This window comes from Saccostrea cucullata, unplaced genomic scaffold (assembly GCF_032062105.1).
Source record: "Saccostrea cucullata isolate Sc308-1 unplaced genomic scaffold, CSIRO_AGI_Scuc_v1 ctg1348, whole genome shotgun sequence".
Lineage (NCBI taxonomy): Eukaryota > Metazoa > Mollusca > Bivalvia > Ostreida > Ostreidae > Saccostrea > Saccostrea cuccullata.
Window position 1 is genome coordinate 93,479 of NW_026940008.1, and position 2,620 is coordinate 96,098.

The 2,620-nt window shown below is 31.9% G+C and overlaps 1 pseudogene; it reads right to left on the reverse strand.

The window, feature by feature from the left end:
* Positions 1–267: 267 nt before the first annotated feature.
* LOC134254450 (uncharacterized) lies at positions 268–2,331 on the reverse strand (annotated as a pseudogene).
* Positions 2,332–2,620: the final 289 nt, after the last annotated feature.

Here is a 2,620-nt window from a genome sequence, read left to right on the forward strand (position 1 = left end):
TTGGAGTGATCATGATTAATTAAGTTCATAAATAATATAGGATCTTTAAATTCATATTAAGGTTCATAAACCCTCTGTTTACTCATATAAAATTTGCTTGAACCTTAATGATTTTCCAAAAGAAAGGTATTTTATAAGTAAAATACAAACAATTATACTATAGCTTGCAAGTCAAAATTCGACAAAAAAGACACTTCAACTTGGCAAATCTATAATATACATTTACGTCATCAAGAGTTATCTCTCTTATCAGAGTATCGATGACCCTTAATTTGAATGAGTTTCTTCCTTCTTGGCTTCCATGCATGACTCTTTGGCTATTGTCTCCAGAGTTGTGTCAATCTTGTGTTCCCTTCTTTTCAAAGTAGATGGATCAACTGGTGGAAGATTTAATGTTGTGAGCAGGTTGTTGACTTGTACTGGACCCACTCCTGTGTGTACCATGGCTGAAATGATGCATCCTAATATCAGGGCTTGGATATTATGTCTGTTTATAATTATCAAACTTTATGTTTACTATTTGTGTCATTACAATGTATATTCAATAAATTGAAAATGTCATGTTCAAATCTATTTGTAAAAAAAATTAAATATAAAAGGCATGTATTTACTTTAATATTAAAGGATGACAATCTGTGTAATTGAACTGAATCAACTATATGGATGCTAATGATAATCTATAAATGATGGAAAATAAATTTAATGACCATATTAACAATCACAATAATACATCTTTGGAATGATGATCAATGATGAAAAAAAAAGTGACCAACAACCAGAGAATAAAAAAATGCTTGTTTCACATGACAAAGTACACTTCATAGCTATAGTCAAAAGTCGCAAGAAAACTATTATTTTTTTTTCTTAAAAATGTAAAAGGTGTATAAAAAAATATGAGCTATGAAATTAGAAATATTAGGTCAATGAGTACAGTTTTAATTCAATGAATGATAAGGAATTGGAGACATTAGAATAAAAAAAAAGGGTTTAGCTGATGGAATGAAATCAAGCCTTTTGAAATATGGTCTAGCTAATATAACATTTTGGCCCATTCCAGAAACATGATAATGCCACATAGATTAAGAATTAAGATTCTCATCCTTATTTGCTAAAATCATGAAAATAAATTGTGTTTGTGTGTTGAAAAGAAAAAAATAAATAAATAAATTGAGCAAGGGCAATGTAGGGTATATAGTTTTTATTATTTTTAATTATTGTAAGAGTAAGCATCTATACATGTACATATAGGGTAACTTAGCGATTTTTTTTTTGTACAAAATGAAATACTCCCCAGGTGTGAAAGAGTCTGCCGTTACTGCACTTCATGTCTAACAGAGAGCAATAAAATTACTTTTCTTTGCTAGAATTTATGCTTTATAATGATGATTCTAGAGAAGAATTAAGATATTGTGAAAAACTTTTCCTATACTTTTTACATACTGCTTAACAATTTTATCCTGTTCTGTTTACATGGATTATGTCAAATAAAGATTCTGAGTTTGTTGTTTTATTATGCCAGCATTTTGTGCAAGTTTTATCTATGAGAAAACAACTACATAGTACAATGAAGGCATATCACAGTCATTATACACATGCTATTTGTGACTGTAAACATACATGTTACATGATGTATTCTAAAAGTTGGTAGCAAACTCTCTGTTCATTATAGGATTCAATTTTATTATACAATACCAGATTAATGATAACAAAAATAATAAAAATAAAAAAAATTAAAAAGACAGAGGGGCGGGTCACTTTGAGAAGGAAGGGCGGGGATGAGAATTTATTTAAAGATTAATTTTATCTGGCATCACACCATATAGGCCTTATTTGAGAGAAGACTGCAAATTTATTTAAAAAAAAAACAGGAAAGCTAGAACAGAAAAAATACCTAGTGCTAGCTTTGAGTTGACGTCGAATGTTCTGTTGGTTTTTTCCCCGTCTGTACGTCATTTAACACTCCGCAATCACATCGTATAAACAGTACACTTCCCAGTCCATATCTCCTCTCATTCTCGGTGTTACTCAGATGTAATGGTGATCGGCATGTAACACAGTACATCTGCTGAGCCAGAGTGTGTAACTCAACTACCCGTCTCCCAGTTTTCCATTCTTCGTTTTTGTATGGATCGACGATGCATTCTTGAACGTCGATATCAGCTGCGTAACATGATACAGGGTCAGATGGCGAGGTGTAACTGTGGTCCTCGTTTATTGTGTCTTCAACCGGATGAGTTTTTGATGAATTTCTTTTATTTTCTGTGGCTTTAAAATATATTATAAGTATGATTTTTTTTATTGAAATATACCTTTTTTATTCCGAAACACCATGATTTGAATGAATGCGCATGTTTACAATTGTAATACTAATTGCGCTTGTTTCAAACGCTCGGATGATCAAAGGCGTCGTTGACTACGAGACAGGAGTTATCTCCCTGTAAGCGCAAATCTTACCTTAAGAAGAAGATTTTTTTAAAAATGCCATTAATTTTTCTCTAATTCATAATTATCTCCCCTTGGAAAAGGGCATGGCCCTTCATTTGAACAAACTTGAATTCCCTTCACCCAAGGACACTTTGTGCCAAGTTTGATTGAAATTGGCCCAGTGGTTCTTGAGAAG